The 20952-nt window shown below is 48.5% G+C and overlaps 1 long non-coding RNA gene across 1 annotated transcript; it reads right to left on the bottom strand.

Moving 5' to 3' along the window:
* Nucleotides 1–505: 505 nt before the first annotated feature.
* On the bottom strand, nt 506–15990 carry LOC148443363 (uncharacterized). Its single transcript, XR_015875684.1, has 4 exons — nt 15948–15990; nt 5838–5922; nt 1407–1572; nt 506–829 (listed from the first exon to the last, which is right to left on the bottom strand). It is a non-coding gene; the product is annotated as an uncharacterized LOC148443363 (long non-coding RNA).
* Between the last annotated feature and the right edge of the window lie 4962 nt (nt 15991–20952).

Raw genomic sequence — 20952 nt, 5'->3', positions numbered from 1 at the left:
TACACACGGACCACCACCTGCAGATATAACGGTCAGGTATGTACCCAGTATTACTTACTGCTTCGATCACCGCTGATGTTTTTTATTATTGATACAAATGTTTTTATTTTAATAAATGATAATAATGGTCGTATATTAGCACTAATGTGCCAGACCTCAGGCAACGGCGGCTTCAGCAACTTCTTCCCGGAGAAACATGAAAAATTATGAAATAACGCAGGTAAAGGACAGACGACTTCTTCTGTAATTAACAATGAAACATTCCTGACAAAGATTCCAGCCCCGACTGACGCCGCTGAGAAAAGGGTCACCTGACCCAGAGAGGGGTCGTGTCACCTGACCCAGAGAGGGGTCGTGTCACCTGACCCAGAGAGGGGTCGTGTCACCTGACCCAGAGAGGGGTCGTGTCACCTGACCCAGAGAGGGGTCGTGTCACCTGACCCAGAGAGGGGTCGTGTCACCTGACCCAGAGAGGGGTCGTGTCACCTGACCCAGAGAGGGGTCGTGTCACCTGACCCAGAGAGGGGTCGTGTCACCTGACCCAGAGAGGGGTCGTGTCACCTGACCCAGAGAGGGGTCGTGTCACCTGACCCAGAGAGGGGTCGTGTCACATTTCTCACTCAGATTATTCCCTTATTAATGTGTCTGGGACCAGATGAGGAATCTGAATTCTTTGTGTAACAGAATATACTCCCAAGTTACGTCCACTCCCCTAATTGTCACTGATAAACGCCAGGTTATGGCTCCCGCGGTAAGGGCTTGCAGCCGGAGATCTTGCAAATTCGCCAAATGTCTTCATTTGAATCTCTGGAGCTTCCGAAACGTGAACCTGACAAAATAAAATAGAGTGAAATAAATAAATGGCAGCGAGTTGCAGGTTCATCTGTGCAAACGGCTTTTGGCGCTGATTCTGAGTTGTGCGCATGTGCTGTCGCTGTAGTGTCTGGTGGCGGCTGCCTGCCTACTACATTACAGTAAAGCGAGACTCCGCCAGTGAATACTAAAGATCTGCGCGGCGGCATGTGGAAGCCTGTCCCGCCCACTGTTCTTACGTCTGCAGCGTCATCATTAATCCCGGGACTTACACCAGCCCCATACTGGGTGCAAGAGACAAAACAAATACAGACGTCCCGTCTCCGTCCACACAATCTATGGCCCTCTGTCCATACGCTGAAGTCTGATTTGGGGCATGCGCAGTCAACAGTTTCTCTCTCTGAGCGTGCACGGTTTGCTGATGTCCGCATCGCCACTAGTTTGCAACTCGCTGCTTTTTTGCAGACTATAGACATTTGCGTACAGCGCATCTTCCCTGCTGCACCTGAGTGCCACAAATGGGGGGTATATAATTAGGGACTCAGCTTTGGCGAATGCTTCTAGTCTATAGACCTGATAGAAAAGCCTCTCACCCGCGATTCTTGTTGACTGTTAGGCGGGGTCTTTCTGGTAGGATCATCCCATTCCCACTCTCTTCTCCATGAGAACTGGGCCCTTGGCAGCTGTAGGACAGGCTGCTCTGCAGGGATCCCCAGGACGATGCTATCCATGAATCTTGGCTTCTGGGATTTCTTCTTCCTGATGGGCAGATGCGGCATGGAGTATGAGGTATAGCCGGTATAATGGTACACCAATAATTATTATTATGGACAGTGAGCGCTCTGACACAATGCTCAGAGCCGGGCTGCAGGGAGGTGTCACAGGGGGGATTACGTAGACTGACCTAGATTAGATATATAGAATAAAATCCTATTACAGCCTAGCGCAGCCGCCATTGAGAATTTTGTATTGATCTGCAGTTACTGGGAAGGGCTGTCGGATCATCTTAGTGGACACTTCCCTGCACCAAGCCATCGTCCCGCAATATCTCTAATGGTGTATCTGCTGTGTACCCAAAAACAGAAATACTGAAATCTTCAGCAACTGAACCTCTTACCCGGCCCTTACTGAGCCTCCACCTCCAAACCTCTCACTCTTCCTTTACCGATACCTAGGCCTGTCAGAGAGGGAAACCATTGGATAATCGGCTTGCCATGTGAATCAGGGCACTATTCAGTGGAGGAGGAAAAGTTCCAGGAGACTACTGTCTTTGTAATCCAGGAAAGCTGCTAGGGGCAAATATGTCTTTACTTCATAATGCCCCCTCATCTCTACGCATTTCACCTTTATTAGCATCCCCTACCAGTGTGTCAGTGATTAGTGCCCCCTCATCTCTACGCATTTCACATTATTAGCATCCCCTACCAGTGTGTCAGTCATTAGTGCCCCCTCATCTCTACGCATTTCACATTATTAGCATCCCCTACCAGTGTGTCAGTCATTAGTGTCCCCTCATCTCCACACATTTCACCTTTATTAGCATCCCCTACCAGTGTGTCAGTCATTAGTGTCCCCTCAACTCTACGCATTTCACCTATATTAGCATCCCCTACCAGTGTGTCAGTCATTAGTTTCCCCTCATCTCTACGCATTTCACCTATATTAGCATCCCCTACCAGTGTGTCAGTCATTAGTGTCCCCTCATCTCCACACATTTCACCTTTATTAGCATTCCCTACCAGTGTGTCAGTCATTAGTTTCCCCTCATCTCCACACATTTCACCTATATTAGCATCCCCTACCAGTGTGTCAGTCATTTAGTGTCCCCTCATCTCTACACATTTCACCTATATTAGCATCCCCTACCAGTGTGTAAGTCATTAGTGTCCCCTTATCTCCACGCATTTCACCTTTATTAGCATCCCCTACCAGTGTGTCAGTCATTAGTGTCCCCTCATCTCTATGCATTTCACCTTTATTAGCATCCCCTACCAGTGTGTAAGTCATTAGTGTCCCCTTATCTCCACGCATTTCACCTATATTAGCATCCCCTACTAGTGTGTTAGTCATTAGTGTCCCTTTAGCTCCCATGTGTCACAGTCATTACTGACCCCTCAGTTCCCTGTGTGTCAGTCATTAGTGTCCCCTCAGCTCCCATGCGTCACAGTCATTAGTGTGCCCTCAACTCCCCATGTGTCACAGTCATTAGTGTCCCCTCAACTCCCCTTGTGTCAGTCATTAGTGTCCCCTCAACTCCCCTTGTGTCACAGTCATTAGTGTCCCCTCAACGCCCCGTGTGTCAGTCATTAGTGTCCCCTCACCTCCCCATGTGTCAGTCATTAGTGTCCCCTCATCTCCACACATTTCACATTTATTAGCATCCCCTACTAGTGTGTAAGTCATTAGTGTCCCCTCAGCTCCCATGTGTCACAGTCATTAGTGTCCCCTCAGCTCCCATGTGTCACAATTATTAGTGTCCCCTCAGCTCCCATGTGTCAGTCATTAGTGTCCCCTCAGCACCCTGTGTGTCACTGTCATTAGTGTCCCCTCAGCACCCTGTGTGTCACTGTCATTAGTGTCCCCTCAGCACCCTGTGTGTCACTGTCATTAGTGTCCCCTCAGCACCCTGTATGTCACTGTCATTAGTGTCCCCTCAGAACCCTGTGTGTCACTGTCATTAGTGTCCCCTCAGAACCCTGTGTGTCACTGTCATTAGTGTCCCCTCAGCACCCTGTGTGTCACTGTCATTAGTGTCCCCTCAGCACCCAGTGTGTCACTGTAATTAGTGTCCCCTCAGCTCCAAATGTGTCACTGTCATTAATGCCCCTCAGCACCCTGTGTGTAACAGTCATTAGTGTCCCCTCAGCATCCAGTGTGTCACAGTCATTAGTGTCCCCTCAGCACCCAATTTGTCACTGTCATTAGTGTCCCCTCAGCTCCCCATGTGTCACAGTCATTAGTGTCCCCTCAGCACCCAGTGTGTCACAGTCATTAGGACGCAGTGCTGGCGGATGCTGGCAGATGTCCCATGTGCCGTGACCTCCTGTAACTGGAGCGGTCTCTTATCTGTTACCCCGGGACTCTCAGTGTGACTGCCAGACTGTGGGACAAAAGTTTAATCAGTAAAAATTTGCACCTTTGGGTCATTCACACCCTGGAAACAACAAGCAGGCTGCCAGGATGTTGTGTAAAATCAGCGACATCGCCAATGATTAACCTCGCGGTGCAAAGTGCAGAGATAACGCCCAGGCCCAAAAACAAGGGTAACACAGAGCTGTGACACGAGAGGGGGGTTCAGGTGACACCAGCTGGTCCTGCGAGGAACACACACCGGGAAGATTTACTTTTACACTGTGATTAGCAATTAGCTACAGTATGACCCTCTCCTAACCTGCCTATACATTCACATATATTCCCCCTCCCCTCCCCTCCCCTCTGCAGTGCCTTACAGAGTACATAAAGAGAAACAGTATGACCAAAAAACAGGACCTACACTACAGAACATTGTAACATGGGCATGGGGTATATACAGTGTGACATGGGCACGGTGTATATACAGTGTGACATGGGCACGGTGTATATACAGTGTGACATGGGCACGGTGTATATACAGTATAATATGGGCATGGGGTATATACAGTATAACATGGGCATGGGGTATATATAGTATAACATGGGCATGGTGTATATACAGTATAATATGGGCATGGTGTATATACAGTATAATATGGGCATGGTGTATATACAGTATAATATGGGCATGGGGTATATACAGTATAATATGGGCATGGGGTATATACAGTATAATATGGGCATGGTGTATATACAGTATAATATGGGCATGGTGTATATACAGTATAATATGGGCATGGTGTATATACATTGCTGTATCAGCCGTCATAATACTCAAATAGGCAGAACATAAAGGTTGGGCACCGCTGTAGGCAGCAGGGCGGCAGCACATAAAGGTTGGGCACCGCTGTAGGCAGCAGGGCGGCAGCACATAAAGGTTGGGCACCACTGTAGGCAGCAGGGCGGCAGCACATAAAGGTTGGGCACCGCTGTAGGCAGCAGGGCGGCAGCACATAAAGGTTGGGCACCGCTGTAGGCAGTGGGGAGGATATGACCAAATGATGTTAATAAGAGCTATAAGAGACATATGGTGCGTACACACAGTATTATCAGTCAGCATTACCTGGAGTGCTGGATGATCGATAACCATCATCCAGCGCACCGCCATAGTAACCTGGTCGATACCGATCATCCAGCGCACCGCCATAGTAACGTGATCGATAACCATTATCCAGCGCACCGCCATAGTAACGTGATCGATAACCATTATCCAGCGCACCGCCATAGTAACGTGATCGATAACCATCATCCAGCGCACCGCCATAGTAACGTGATCGATAACCATCATCCAGCGCACCGCCATAGTAACGTGATCGATAACCATCATCCAGCGCACCGCCATAGTAACCTGGTCGATATCGATCATCCAGCGCACCGCCATAGTAAACATGGTCGATATCGATCATCCAGCGCACCGCCATAGTAAACATGGTCGATATCGATCATCCAGCGCACTGCCATAGTAACCTGGTCGATATCGATCATCCAGCACACTGCCAACGACCCACGATCAACGATGGACGTTATGGTTATCGTACATGCGTGCCCGCGCATCACAGGACGCTGGTGGGTTGGAAGGGACCAAAAAATGCATGACATGAACGATATGATTGATAGCGTTCATATCGAGCATTTTAATCATCCCGTGTGTACGCACCATAATTCTGTATAATGGCATTACCATATCTGCATATTTGTTAATAAAATTATACTGAATGGGGTTTAAAAAGTTTTAAAAGCTATTTACATAATTATATAAATGAATATTAGCCAGCTGATTGGTTAATCACAGATCGTGCCCCTTACACGCTGCTGGGTTTGCCGTCACATTATACGGGCACCTGTGTAATAAATGCCCCATGTTCCTGGGGGTGGCAGAGTGTGAGACTCACCTGAGGCGACCGGCGAGCAGAGCAATGAGCGATACCAGGAGGACGCAGCCCACGCAGGACTCCACAATCACCGCCAGCAGGAACGCTAGGAGACAGCGCCAGTTACTTACATCACCATACACCACATTCTCCCAACAGGCCAGATAACGGAACAGATGCAGGTGTCAGTCCAGCTCTGTGTGGTCTCATTCTATAGGTGTTACCCTACACTTCCCCAGGTCTAGATATAGGGCTTTTATTCTATATATGAGAGTGGTATTACTCAGATACAAGCCCTAGTAACTCACCCAGTCACAGGACTTAGAGCAGCTCCATACTCTGTATAATCTCCTGCCACTGATTCACTTCCCAAAATTATTTCAATGTTTCCAATTTCCAGAGCTCGTTATAACAGTTTTTACCATAGAGGTGGCGTGGCGATAGAACACCGCCCTAGTGACGCTACCGACAGAACCCTCCCCTGAGAGCCACCCTAGTGACGCCACTGATAAAACCCTCCCCTGAGCACTACCACCAATATAGCCCTCCCCTGAGCACCGTCACCGATATAGCCCTCCCCTGAGCACTGTCACCGATATAGCCCTCCCCTGAGCACCGCCCTACTGACGCCACTGATAGAACCCTCCCCTGAGAACCGCCCTAGTGACGCCACCAATAGAACCCTCCCCTGAGCACTGTCACAGATATAGCCCTCCCCTGAGCACCGCCCTAGTGACACCACCAATTGAAACCCTCCCCTGAGCACTGTCACCGATATAGCCCTCCCCTGAGCACCGCCCTACTGACGCCACCGACAGAGCCCTCCCCTGAGCACCGCCCTAGTGACGCCACTGATATAGCTTTCCCCTGAGCACCACCCTAGTGATGTCACTGGTATAACCCTCCCCTGAGCACTGCCCTAGTGATCTCACTGATATAGCCCTCCCCTGAGCACCACCCTAGTGAAGTCACTGGTATAGCCCTCCCCTGAGCACCGCCCTAGTGATCTCACTGATATAGCCCTCCCCTGAGCACCGCCCTAGTGATGTCACTGGTATAGCCCTCCCCTGAGCACCGCCCTAGTGATGTCACTGGTATAGCCCTCCCCTGAGCACCGCCCTAGTGATGTCACTGGTATAGCCCTCCCCTGAGCACCGCCCTAGTGATGTCACTGGTATAGCCCTCCCCTGAGCACCGCCCTAGTGATGTCACTGGTATAGCCCTCCCCTGAGCACTGCCAGGAAATAGCGCTGACTACATATAACATTACTCCTAATGTACATCTTACATCTACAGATGCTAAAAATGGCCACAAAAAAACCTATTAATTCTATTACAAAGAACCTGTGCTATGAAAGCCAGTATATACAGTGTGACCGTTAGTATATTGAGAGCTGCCATTGGTATATAGACATTTGCCGTCGGTATATAGGGAACGGCTGTATGTAGATAGAGAGCTGTCTTCAGTATATAGAGGGAGAATGACACTATATAGAGAGGGGCTGCAAGTGTATAGAGAGTTGCCATCAGTATATAGAGAGCGGACGTGTGTATATAGAGAGAGGCTGCCAGTATATAGAAAATATGAGATATGGTAAGAACTTACCCTTGTTATCTCTATTTCTACGAAGTCCATAGGGTTCCACAGGATACCTTGGGGTATAGGTGTGACGTCAGTCGCAGGGCACCAAAGAGTTAAGCTTTCAGCCTCCCAGGATGCACTAGGTCCCCCTCCTATACCCCGCCCCCGAGCCAAGGCACCTCAGTTAGTTACCAAGCCATAGGCCGGAGGAGGAGAAGGAAGAGAGAGAACAAAGATCTGGACACATACAAGAATCACATTCTCACCAGAGGGAGACGGAAAACCGGTGACCAGAGCAAAGCCCATCTGCAGCACAGGTGCGACAGGGCGGGAGTCCTGTGGAACCCTATGGACTTCGTAGAAATAGAGATAACAAGGGTAAGTTCTTACCATATCTCATATTTTCTACTTCAGGGTCCATAGGGTATCCACAGGATACCTTGGGGATGTCCCAAAGCAGTATCCTTTAAGGGTGGGGACGCTCCTGTGCAGAAAGGAGAATCCGCCGCCCGAAGGAAGCATCCTGAGAGGCGAAGGTGTCAAACCTGTAATACCTCACGAAGGTATGGACAGAAGACCACGTAGCAGCCTTGCAGATCTGAACTGCCGAGGCACCACGTCGAGCTGCCCACGAAGGACCCACAGACCTAGTGGAATGAGCCTTCAGAGAAGGAGGGACCGGTAGGCCTTCATGAAGATAAGCTTCAGAAATAGCCATACGGATCCAGGCTGCCAAAGTTTGCTTTGAAGCAGGCCAACCCTTTTTACGGAAGCCAAAGAGGACAAACAAAGCGTCCGACTTCCTAAACGAAGAAGTGCGGTCAACATAAGTCCTTAAGGCCCGCACAACATCCAAAGAGGCCTCACCCACGGAAAGACCCGGTGAGTTAAAGGCCGGAACAACTATTTCCTCGTTAATATGAAACTGGGAAACAACTTTGGGAAGAAACTCGGGCCGAGTGCGGAGCACTGCCCTGTTCCCATAAAAAACCAAGAAAGGGGGTCTACAAGAAAGAGCCCCTAACTCAGAAACACGTCTGGCCGAAGCAATGGCCAGAAGGAAAACAGTCTTAGCTGTTAGCCATTTAAGATCCACTGAGCCCAGTGGTTCAAACGGCGGTCCTTGGAGAGCCCTCAGGACCACAGCCAAATCCCAAGGCGCCACAGGTGGAACAAAGGGCGGCTGAATGCGGAGAACACCCTGCATAAAGGTGCGCACATCCGGGATTGTAGCAATCCTACGGTGAAACCAGACAGATAGGGCCGAAACCTGTACCTTCAAAGAAGCAAGGCGAAGCCCATGATCTAGTCCCGCTTGCAGGAAGGCGAGAATCCGAGACAGACGAAACTCCCGCGGTGCATAACCTCTTGGTCGACACCACTGGAAGAACGTATGCCACACGCGATGGTATATCCTCGCGGAAGACGGTTTCCGAGCTCGTAACATGGTACGCACCACAGAGCTGGAAAACCCCCGGGACCTCAGCATGGCCGTCTCAACAGCCACGCCGTCAAAGACAGCCGAGTTAGGTCCGGGTGAAGGCAAGGACCCTGAGACAGAAGGTCCGGTCGTAGCGGCAACCGCAGAGGAATGTCCACGGACAGACCCTGAAGGTCTGAGAACCAGTGCCGTCTGGGCCACGCGGGAGCTATCAACAGGAGCGTCCCTCCTTCCTGTTTGAATTTCCGTATTACCCGTGGAAGAAGGGAGACCGGAGGGAACAGGTATGCGAACCGGAACGTCCACCGGACGGACAGAGCATCCACCAGAGACGCCCCTTCGTCTCTTGTGCGAGACCCGTACACCGGCAACTTGTTGTTGTGCCGGGACGCCATGAGGTCGATTTCTGGAAGACCCCACCTGTCCACCAGTAGTTGAAAAACGTCCGGGTGCAGGGACCATTCCCCCGGATGAACATCCTGGCGACTTAGAAAGTCCGCCTCCCAATTGAGCACTCCCGGGATGAAAACCGCTGATATGGCCGGAAGATTGCGCTCCGCCCAAACCAGGATCCGAGAGACCTCTACGAGAGCCGCCCGACTGCGAGTTCCTCCTTGCCTGTTTATGTAGGCCACGGTGGTAGCGTTGTCCGACTGGACCTGCACCGGGCGACCCTGGAGAAACCGCTGTGCCTGCTGGAGAGCATTGAAGACCGCACGGAGTTCCAAGATATTTATTGGAAGCTCCGCTTCTGTCGGCGTCCACCTGCCCTGGAACAAGTGTGGACCCGAAACTGCTCCCCAGCCCCGAATCCTCCGAGACGGGATTAGAGTGGACTTCTGCCAGTTGATTAGCCAGCCGTGCCGTTGCAGCAGTGCAATGGTCAGGTCCAAGTGGCGTAACAGGAGCTCTGGAGATCCTGCCACCAATAACAGGTCGTCCAAATACGGCAACATGCGGACTCCCTGCAGCCGCAGAGAAGCCGCCATGACCGCCATCACCTTGGTGAAAACACGTGGTGCTGTTGCCAGGCCAAAAGGTAACGCCCGAAACTGGAAGTGGTCGCTGCTGATTGCAAACCTGAGGAACTGTTGATGGCGCCAAAGAATAGGGACATGCAGGTAAGCGTCCTGTATGTCCAATGACACCAAGTAGTCCCCAGGTTCCAGCGCCAGAATGATGGACCGTAGGGTCTCCATCCGAAACTTCGGGACCCGCAAAGACTTGTTGAGTGCTTTGAGGTTGAGAATCGGACGATATGACCCATTGGGTTTCTGTACCAAAAATAGATTTGAATAGAAACCCTGGCCCCTCTGGGAGAATGGAACCGCCACTATAACTCCAGTCTGGAGCATAGTGTGCAATACCTTCCGCAGCTCCGTAGCCTTGTTCCGGTCTGATGGGAGACCCGTGGTGAAGAAGCGAGCCGGGGGTCTGTGCCGGAAGGAGAGGGCGTATCCGTGGGAAACCACCTCCAGAACCCAAGTGTCTGTCGTAGTAGTCGACCAACACTGGGCGAACTGTAGCAGGCGGCCTCCCACCCTGGGATCCCCCAAAGGGAGGCCCGGACCGTCAGGCCGCAGGCTTGCCATCTGGCTTGGGGGCCGGACGTCTGGTACTCCATGCCTGCTTCCGGGGCTTGACCGATTTCTTAGGGCCAGCCTGTCGAGGAAACGACTGTGGTTTGGGCCTGCCCTGGGCCCTAGATGACCGAAAGGACGATGGTCCCGAACCAGAAGGAGCAGCGGCCGACGGGAGACAGGCAGATTTGGCTGCCGCCAGCGTGGCCACAATCTTATCCAGATCCGGACCGAAGAGAACTTCTCCGGTAAACGGCAACGCTTCCAGACCTTTCTTGGAATCTGCGTCCGCCTTCCAGGATCGCAGCCACAAGGTGCGACGAGCAGCTACCGCTGCTGAAGAAATTCTAGACACCAGAGTACTAATGTCTAGAGCCGCCTCGTTGATGTAGGTGGCCGAATCACGGAGATTGCCAATCAACTCCGCCTGATCGGCCGGACAGTCGGATTCAAAAGAAGCCTCTAATGAATCCGCCCAGCGCTCCATCGCTCTGGCAACCCAGCAAATGGCCATAGCCGGCCGTGCTGCCCCCCCTGCAAGGGAATAAGCGGACTTCAGGCAGATTTCTACCTTGCGGTCCGTAGCATCCTTAAGGGAGGACATGGATGGCATCGGCAATGTGGCACTACGGACAAGACGGGTCACGTGAGAATCCACCTGTGGAGGGGATTCCCACTTCGCAAAATAATTATCCGCGAACGGATAAGCCACCGCCAGGCGTCTCTGCGGCTGGTATCTTTTGCCAGGTTGTTTCCACGCCTCCTCTAAATGGTCCACCAACTGACCCGAAAGAGGAAAGACTGTGGCATCGCCCTTCACATCTTTGAAAAAGGCATACTTAGATTTAGCCGCTGGGGGAACTTCGTCCTCAATCACCAAGGCTGTGCGGACCGCCCGAATAAGTCCAGGAATATATACTTTGGACTTAGCATCAGCGTCCTTAGTATGGAGAGGTTCCTGATCGTAAGGATCTAGAATCTCCCCATCATCAGACGTCCCTTCGTCATCCTCATAAGGAGCGGACAGAGACGCCACCGGCCTTTTATGAGACCGCATCACAGACTCCCCTTGCAACACATCCGACAAGTGCTGTACAGAACTCGTCAGGGAGTTAACCCACGCTGGCTCCTGAGAACCCGGGAGCGGGGAAATAGGGAGACTGTGGGGTACCACCAATTGTCGTGGGAACCCCTGCATGGGTGACGACACCACAGACTGCTGGGACAAACCCATCGGAGTAAACGCGGGCTGCGGAGCCAACTGGCCCACTAAAGCTGTTAACGCCTGAGCGAAACAAGCCCAGGGCGGCTCCTGTACCAGTGCTGTAACCGTAATAGGCCGCGCCATGGACAAACACTGCCGGCAAAGGCCCTCCGCGCTACCCTCCCCCTCCGCTAACGGTACTTTGCACGTGGTACACTGTAGCCGGAGGGGAAAATCACTTTCAGACATGATGGCACCACGTATGTGACCTCTCTCACCAATTAAGTATTAAATAGGCGAGAGACCACCCTGCAGCACCGCACCGCAAGGGCTTTAGCAGAAAGAACAGGGACAGTAATAAAGCTGACAGTTTAGAGAGAAAAGATTACAGGCAGCAGCGCTAGCACAGTCACATACAATGCAGAAAAATAACAATTCCTGCACTAACAGCGCTGATCACTCAACTACACAGACACAGGGCCTGGTAGGACACAGCGCTGCATACACAGACCTGACCACAGCGGAGGAGAGGTATGCGGGGGGACCCAGACCACGATGCTTCCTTCCAGCGCTTCCAGCAGCGTTCACCATGCGTTCTGGAGAAGATGGCCGCCGAGGAGCAGAGAGGAGGCTGGCCTGGGGGAGGAGCGCTGCCACAGGACCAGTCGGCAGCATGCAGAGAGGGCTGTGTGCAGCGGGGGAGGCGCCGGCTGTGAGACAGGGAAGGCGCGCTCCCCTGGCATGCATTTAACCCCTGGGACGCCGCAGCGCTACCGCTCTGCTGCGGTCCGCTGTCCCAGGGGGTAGTGGAAGCGCAGGTTGGTCGCCTGGCTCCACGCTGCAGCCAGTCCCCAGGGAGCCCCCTGCCTGGGGACTTAGGACCATGTGATCAGCGGGGACCCACCGCGGGACCCCGCTGCTTACCTCTGTCCCCCTTGAATCCGGCCATGGTCCGGAGCATCTGGGGTCACCGCTAGCTGTGACCCCAGACGCCCACCAGCATCCCCGGATCAGTACCGGCGTTCTGGTACCGGCGGGGTGTAGGGAAGACAGCATGGACGTCAGGACTGACTGTCCATGCTGTTCATCCAGTTGTGCAGCCACAGCTGCATGAAGAATAAGCTTCAGGGGCTCTTCTAGCCCCCACTCCAACAGGTGCACCCGACTCCGGCCGGGCACCAAACTAAACTGAGGTGCCTTGGCTCGGGGGCGGGGTATAGGAGGGGGACCTAGTGCATCCTGGGAGGCTGAAAGCTTAACTCTTTGGTGCCCTGCGACTGACGTCACACCTATACCCTAAGGTATCCTGTGGATACCCTATGGACCCTGAAGTAGAAAGTTACTATCGATATATAGAGAGCAGCTCTTTGTATATAGAGAGTTGCCATCAGTATAGAGAGTAGATATCTGTATATAGAGAGCGGACGTGGGTATATAGAGAGGCTGCCAGTATATAGAAAGTTGCCATCGATATATAGAGAGCAGCTGTATGTATAGAGTGTGACAATCAGTATATAGAGAGCGCCCGCCAGTATATTGAGAGCGACAGTCAGTAGAGACCTGCTGCCAGTATATAGAGAGAGGCTACCAGTATATAGAGAGCAGCCAAATATATAGAGAGTGGCTGCCAATATATAGAGAGAGGCCGGCATTATATAGAGAGAGGCCGCCAGTAAATAGAAGGTGGACATTAGTATTTAGAGAGCAGTTAGTATATAGAGAACAGCGGCTGTTAGAGCTGCTCTCAATATATAGAGAGTGGCTATTAGTATACAGAGAGTAGCTGTCAGTATAGAAAGAGTTTTGTCAGTATATATTACAGCAGCTATCAGTATGTAGCGAGGTACCATCAGAATATAGAGTGGTTATTAGTATACAGGGAATGGGTATGATATACCCGATTCCCGTCAGCGGCAGCCCAACAGGAGCATAGTTAGAAGCAGCGGAAGCCCGACAGCGCTGGAAATCCCCAACGTGGATAGGTAAGTACAAACTAACCTAACCCCCCTAACCCTAACCCTCCTTAGGGGTGCCTAACCCTAACTCCCCCCCCAAGTGTCTAACCCTAACCACCCCCTTCCCCGCTGCCTAAACCTAAGTCCCCCGGGGGGGTACCTAACCCCAAGTGCCCCCAGGGGGTGCCTAACCCTAACCCTCCCTCCCCCTAGCCTAACCCTGACCCTCCTGGGGGGTGCCTAACCCTAAGTCTCCCCCGGGAGCCCTAAACCTAACCCTCCCCCCCCTGCGGCTACATCTAGACGCCCGGCATTTCACCCATGCCGGGATAAGACAGTCGGGAAGCCGGCTGCCGGTATTTAGGCAGTCGGCTTCCCGATTGCTTCCTGTATACAGAGAAGCTGCTGTCAATATATAGAGAGCGGCTGTCAGTAAATAGAAAGTTGACAATCATATTTACAGAGCAGCTATTAGCACACAGAGAGCAGCTATTAGCATATAGAGAGCAGCTATTAGCACACAGAGAGCAGCTATTAGTATATAGAGAGCAGTTATTAGTATACAGAGAGCAGCTATTAGCACACAGAGAGCAGCTATTAGCACACAGAGAGCAGCTATTAGTATATAGAGAGCAGTTATTAGCACACAGAGAGCAGCTATTAGCATATAGAGAGCAGCTATTAGCATATAGACAGCAGCTATTAGCACACAGAGAGCAGCTATTAGCATATAGACAGCAGCTATTAGCATATAGAGAGCAGCTATTAGCATATAGACAGCAGCTATTAGCATATAGACAGCAGCTATTAGCACACAGAGAGCAGCTATTAGTATATAGAGAGCAGCTATTAGCATATAGAGAGCAGCTATTAGTATATAGAGAGCAGCTATTAGCATATAGACAGCAGCTATTAGCATATAGAGAGCAGCTATTAGCACACAGAGAGCAGCTATTAGCACACAGAGAGCAGCTATTAGCACACAGAGAGCAGCTATTAGCACACAGAGAGCAGCTATTAGCACATAGAGAGCAGCTATTAGCACATAGCAGCTATTAGCATATAGAGAGCAGCTATTAGCACACAGAGAGCAGCTATTAGCACACAGAGAGCAGCTATTAGCACACAGAGAGCAGCTATTAGCATACAGAGAGCAGCTATTAGCATATAGAGAGCAGCTATTAGCACACAGAGAGCAGCTATTAGCACATAGAGAGCAGCTATTAGCATATAGACAGCAGCTATTAGCATATAGAGAGCAGCTATTAGCACACAGAGAGCAGCTATTAGCACACAGAGAGCAGCTATTAGCATACAGAGAGCAGCTATTAGCATATAGAGAGCAGCTATTAGCACACAGAGCAGCTATTAGCACATAGAGAGCAGCTATTAGCATATAGACAGCAGCTATTAGCATATAGAGAGCAGCTATTAGCATATAGAGAGCAGCTATTAGCATATAGAGAGCAGCTATTAGCACACAGAGAGCAGCTATTAGTATATAGAGAGCAGTTATTAGCATATAGAGAGCAGCTGTTAGCACATAGAGAGCAGCGGCTCTTAATATATTGAAATCCAGTATATAAAGAGCGGCCGTCAGTATATAGAGAGCTGCTTTCAGTATATAGAGACCACCAGTATATAGAGAGATGTCAGTATACAGAGAGCTGCTTTCAGTATAGAGACCACCAGTATATAGAGAGATGTCAGTATATAGAGAGCTGCTTTCAGTATATAGAGACCACCAGTATATAGAGAGCAGCTGTCAGATTGTAGTGAGCGAACCGCTGGTTAATAGAGAGTGTCTGTCAGTATATAGAGAGTACTAGTATATAGAGAGAAGCTGTCAGTATATAGAGAGTGGACGTCAGTATACAGAGAGTGGACATCAGTATATAGAGAGCAGCTGTCAGATTGTAGTGAGCGGCCGTTGGTATATAGAGTGTCTGTCAGTATATAGAGAGCACTAGTATATAGAGAGAAGCTGTCAGTATACAGAGAGTGGACATCAGTGTATAGAGAGCAGCTGTCAGATTGTAGTGAGCAGCCGTTGGTATATAGAGAGTGTCTGTCAGTATATAGAGAGCACTAGTATATAGAGAGAAGCTTTCAGTATATAGAGTGGACGTCAGTATACAGAGAGTGGACATCAGTATATAGAGTGCAGCTGTCAGATTGTAGTGAGCGGCCGTTGGTATATAGAGAGTGTCTGTCAGTATATAGAGAGCGTTTGTCAGTATATAGAGATCGTATGTCAGTATATAGAGAGATCAGACACATACACGAATACATGAAGCAGGATGACCTGTGACATATTAGGAGGGACGGGCGGGGTATGGCTATCACCATGTCCAACTCTCATTACTTACATTCTTCACAGTTAAAGCCGCCAAATCCTAATGGACACCTAAAAAACAGCATAGAATGAGGAGGAGGAGATTATATTGTCACTCAGATTACATGAGAAATGAAACACTGCCTAATTAGTCATTAGTGCTTAATATAAAGTTGGACTTTCCTGCAAAATAGATCTAGAGATATAAATATCTACATGTATTACAATATGCATACAGTACATAAATAGATGTTTGTGATCGGGGTGTGCAATATATGTATATATTGTATATTTATATACATATAGTTAAAAAAAAAAAAAAAATGTCTCCATAGTTCATAAACAGTCCCTAAAGTATAATTGTCCCCAAATAATTATATTTATATACATGTAGTCTTTATTGGCTGGAGGAGCTGCACACTGCTCGCGCCGAGTGTCCAGCGTCTGTTTTTTCCTTGATGTCACAGTGAGATAATAATACATACTGTACCTCAGTTTATTGCCCCTCTCCGTGATGTCACAGTGATATAATAATACATACTGTACCTCAGTTTCTTGCTATTGCCCCTCTCCCTGATATCACAGTGATATAATACATACTGTACCTCAGTTTATTGCCCCTCTCCCTGATATCACAGTGAGATAATTATACATACTGTACCTCAGTTTCTTGCTATTGCCCCTCTCCCTGATATCACAGTGATATAATATATACTGTACCTCAGTTTATTGCCCCTCTCCGTGATGTCACAGTGATCTAATACATACTGTACCTCAGTATCTTGCTATTGCCCCTCTCCGTGATATCACAGTGATATAATAATACATACTGTACCTCAGTTTCTTGCTATTGCCCCTCTCCCTGATGTCACAGTGATATAATAATACATACTGTACCTCAGTTACTTGCTATTACCCCTCTCCCTGATGTCACAGTGATATAATAATACATACTATACCTCAGTTTATTGCCCCTCTCCCTGATGTCACAGTGATATAATACATACTGTACCTCAGTTACTTGCTATTACCCCTCTCCCTGATATCAGAGTGATATAATAATACATACTATACCTCAGTTTCTTGCTATTGCCCCTCTCCCTGATGTCACAGTGATATAATACATACTGTACCTCAATTTCTTGCTATTGCCCCTCTCCCTGATGTCACAGTGAGATAATAATACATACTGTACCTCAGTTACTTGCTATTGCCCCTCTCCCTGATGTCACAGTGAGATAATACATACTGTACCTCAGTTACTTGCTATTGCCCCTCTCCCTGATATCACAGTGAGATAATAATACATACTGTACCTCAATTTCTTGCTATTGCCCCTCTCCCTGATGTCACAGTGAGATAATAATACATACTGTACCTCAATTTCTTGCTATTACCCCTCTCCCTGATATCACAGTGATATAATAATACATACTGTACCTCAGTTACTTGCTATTGCCCCTCTCCCTGATGTCACAGTGAGATAATATATACTGTACCTCAGTTACTCGCTATTGCCCCTCTCCCTGATGTCACAGTGATATAATACATACTGTACCTCAATTTCTTGCTATTGCCCCTCTCCCTGATGTCACAGTGAGATAATAATACATACTGTACCTCAGTATCTTGCTATTGCCCCTCTCCCTGATGTCACAGTGAGATAATAATACATACTATACCTCAGTTTCTTGCTATTGCCCCTCTCCCTGATATCACAGTGATATAATAATACATACTGTACCTCAGTTTCTTGCTATTGCCCCTCTCCCTGATGTCACAGTGATATAATAATACATACTGTACCTCAGTTTCTTGCTATTGCCCCTCTCCCTGATGTCATAGTGAGGTAATACATACTGTACCTCAGTTTCTTGCTATTGCCCCTCTCCCTGATGTCACAGTGATATAATAATACATACTATACCTCAGTTTCTTGCTATTGCCCCTCTCCCTGATGTCACAGTGATATAATAATACATACTATACCTCAGTTTCTTGCTATTGCCCCTCTCCCTGATATCACAGTGATATAATACATACTATACCTCAGTTTCTTGCTATTGCCCCTCTCCCTGATGTCACAGTGAGATAATAATACATACTGTACCTCAGTTTCTTGCTAATGCCCCTCTCCCTGATGTCACAGTGAGATAATAATACATACTGTACCTCAGTTTCTTGCTATTGCCCCTCTCCATGATATCACAGTGATATAATAATACATACTGTACCTCAGTTTCTTGCTATTGCCCCTCTCCCTGATGTCACAGTGATATAATAATACATACTGTACCTCAGTTTCTTGCTATTGCCCCTCTCCCTGATGTCACAGTGAGATAATATATACTGTACCTCAGTTTCTTGCTATTGCCCCTCTCCCTGATGTCACAGTGAGATAATAATACATACTATACCTCAGTTTCTTTCTATTGCCCCTCTCCCTGATGTCACAGTGATATAATAATACATACTGTACCTCAGTTTCTTGCTATTGCCCCTCTCCCTGATGTCACAGTGAGATAATATATACTGTACCTCAGTTTCTTGCTATTGCCCCTCTCCCTGATGTCACAGTGAGATAATAATACATACTGTACCTCAGTTTCTTGCTATTGCCCCTCTCCCTGATGTCACAGTGAGATAATAATACATACTGTACCTCAGTTTCTTACTATTGCCCCTCTCCCTGATGTCACAGTGATATAATACATACTGTACCTCAATTTCTTGCTATTGCCCCTCTCCCTGATGTCACAGTGATATAATACATACTGTACCTCAGTTTCTTGCTATTGCCCCTCTCCCTGATGTCACAGTGAGATAATACATACTGTACCTCAGTTTCTTGCTCTTGTCCCTCTCCCTGATGTCACAGGGCTCTATTTATTAACATTATTTTGACTAAAATAAAGTGATAAAGGCTGCTTTGTGTTGTCACACCCTTTTCACATTATTTTAGTTTCACCTGTAGTTATTACAGGGCAATTGGAGTAGAATTAGTAAAATTCTACTCCAACCCCCAGTATCACTTATTTTTAGTAAAGCAGATCGCATTTCCCATAATTGTAATGGGAAATGTGATCCGACCATAGTTACTAAAAATTAATTGTAAAAAAATACCGGGGGAAGCCCTGTGATAATAACGCCACCTGGAGGTGGCGTTATCCAGGGTCTCCCCCGGTTACCGGGCTCCCACTCTGCTCTAACGGGGAGAGCAGAGGCGGGAGCCGGTACCAGTAATCATCTATGTGGTCTAAGCAGACCGCAAGCTGATTACTGTAAAAAAAAATTAAAAAAAATTAAACATTTTTTTTTTTCCTTACCTGAATCCAGGGACCGGTGATCGGGCCTCCGGTGATGGCTCCTCTCCGGTCAGCTGGTCTCCCATAGTACACTGGGGCCCGGACATCAGGTGATCGGGCCCCAGTGCAGTATGGGAGATCATCTGATCGGGAAGCCCGGAGAAGATGACCGGAGGCCAGCAGGATGCAGGTAAGTGTAATGAAGGGAGGGGTGGTCGCGGGGGAAGTGGAGGGGGGGGTCGCAGGGGTCCGTGATTGCGAGGGGTGGGGCTTAGCGCCGGGGGGTGGGGCTTAGCGTCATGGGGGGTAGTAGCGGTGGTTGGTAGGCGCATGCGCGGGCTCTTAGTCGCTGTATTTTTCCGAAAATACCGCGACTAGAATGAGGATGGGATCCGCAGGGACAGAGCTTTATCGCAAGCTCTGTCCCTGCAAGGGATTTATAGTAAATCCCTGTGATATTGCCTGAATTCGCAATGCGAATTCACTCGGTAATATCACACTACAATCCGCATTCAATATGCGGATTGTAGTAAATAGAGCCCACAGTGAGATAATTATACATACTGTACCTCAGTTTCTTGATATTGCCCCTCTCCCTTATGTCACAGTGATATAATACATACTATACCTCAGTTTCTTGATATTGCCCCTCTCCCTGATGTCACAGTGATATAATAATACATACTGTACCTCAGTTTCTTGCTATTGCCCCTCTCCCTGATGTCACAGTGAGATAATTATACATACTGTACCTCAGTTTCTTGATATTGCCCCTCTCCCTGATGTCACAGTGATATAATACATACTATACCTCATTTTCTTGATATTGCCCCTCTCCCTGATGTCACAGTGACATAATAATACATACTATACCTCATGTTCTTACTATTGCCCCTCTCCATGATGTCACAGTGATATAATATATACTGTACCTTAGTTACTTGCTATTGCCCCTCTCCCTGATGTCACAGTGAGATAATACATACTGTACCTCAGTTTCTTGCTCTTGCCCCTCTCGATGTTACAGTGATATAATAATACATACTGTACCTCAGTTTCTTGCTCTTGCCCCTCTCGATGTTACAGTGACATAATAATACATACTATACCTCATGTTCTTACTATTGCCCCTCTCCATGATGTCACAGTGATATAATATATACTGTACCTCAGTTACTCGCTATTGCCCCTCTCCCTGATGTCACAGTGATATAATAATACATACTGTACCTCAGTTTCTTGCTATTACCCCTCTCCCTGATATCACAGTGAGATAATACATACTGTACCTCAGTTACTTGCTATTACCCCTCTCCCTGATATCACAGTGATATAATAATACATACTATACCTCAGTTACTTGCTATTGCCCCTCTCCTGATGTCACAGTGATATAATAATACATACTGTACCTCAGTTACTTGCTATTGCCCCTCTCCCTGATATCACAGTGAGATAATAATACATACTGTACCTCAGTTTCTTGCTATTGCCCCTCTCCCTGATGTCACAGTGATATAATAATACATACTGTACCTCAGTTACTTGCTATTGCCCCTCTCCCTGATGTCACAGTGAGATAATATATACTGTACCTCAGTTACTTGCTATTGCCCCTCTCCCTGTCACAGTGATATAATAATACATACTGTACCTCAGTTACTTGCTATTGCCCCTCTCCCTGATATCACAGTGAGATAATATATACTGTACCTCAGTTACTTGCTATTGCCC

Source organism: Taudactylus pleione, unplaced genomic scaffold, assembly GCF_031769625.1.
Source record: "Taudactylus pleione unplaced genomic scaffold, aTauple2 ptg001289l, whole genome shotgun sequence".
Taxonomy (NCBI): Eukaryota; Metazoa; Chordata; class Amphibia; order Anura; family Myobatrachidae; genus Taudactylus; species Taudactylus pleione.
Note: the sequence above shows the minus strand (reverse complement) of the source record. Positions and strands in the feature narration are given on the sequence as shown.